Raw genomic sequence first — 902 nt, 5'->3', positions numbered from 1 at the left:
CATGATTCCAGGACACAGTCATTGGACTCGGGAACATGCTCAGCCCGTATCAGGCGGTCGGCCTTAATGTTCTCCTCCTCATGACGGTGGTCGTGACTCCCCTTCTTCGAGTGAGGAGAAGCCCTGAGGAGCCGGCCCTTCCCTCGGTCCTCCCAAGTAGCCCTCCCTGGGAGCTTCCATGCCTCCCACAAGGCGGGCTCTTATTCACCAGGAGCAGCAGGCCGCTGGCCAGACCCCCAGCTCTGCAGGGACACCCGGCCACCCCAGAGGCCCGGAGCCCAGGCCCTCTGGGCCTCAGAACCGCCTAGCGAGTCCATCTACCAGGCCGGCTCTCTCTGCCGCTTGCCTGGCTGGACCTTTTGCACACCAGGAAGAGCATCGGGCGGATGGAGAGCGGAGCTTTCAAAATAGGACAGAGTGAGGGGGAGGGGCGGGGGGAGGTTCCAGACTGCAGTGTATATAAACCAAAAATGAACGGGGAGGGGGGAGACTTTCTTGTGTAGCATCCTGGACAAACACAGCCCGTTGCAATGCTTGCAGCTGCCCCTCCTCCTTTGCCTTCTTCAGCCCATCCCAGCTCCTGGGGAGACCCCCCCCCCCATTCTGGTCAATCCTGGAGCCTTGGGGGGGCTCCCCCTAAGGGGCAGGATGTGAAGGCTGCGGCTGCTTTCACCCCACTGACTGGAGCAGGCCAGGGATAACCAGGCCGCGTCTTCATGAGAGGCCACCCTGGGCTGGCCTGGGGGGCTTGGGGGGCGTGGTCAGCCTGGCTGGTAGAACACAAATGCCATCCCCGCCTTTAGACAGCAGCGCCCAGCTCCTCCCCAGAGTCCTTCCTTTGGCTTTTTTTGGGGGGGGAGGGCGGGCAGGGCAGCCTCCTCGCCTGATTGGCTGAAGGGCAG

This window comes from Protobothrops mucrosquamatus, unplaced genomic scaffold (assembly GCF_001527695.2).
Source record: "Protobothrops mucrosquamatus isolate PMUCROS unplaced genomic scaffold, P.Mucros_1.0 scaffold6088, whole genome shotgun sequence".
Lineage (NCBI taxonomy): Eukaryota > Metazoa > Chordata > Lepidosauria > Squamata > Viperidae > Protobothrops > Protobothrops mucrosquamatus.
Note: the sequence above shows the minus strand (reverse complement) of the source record.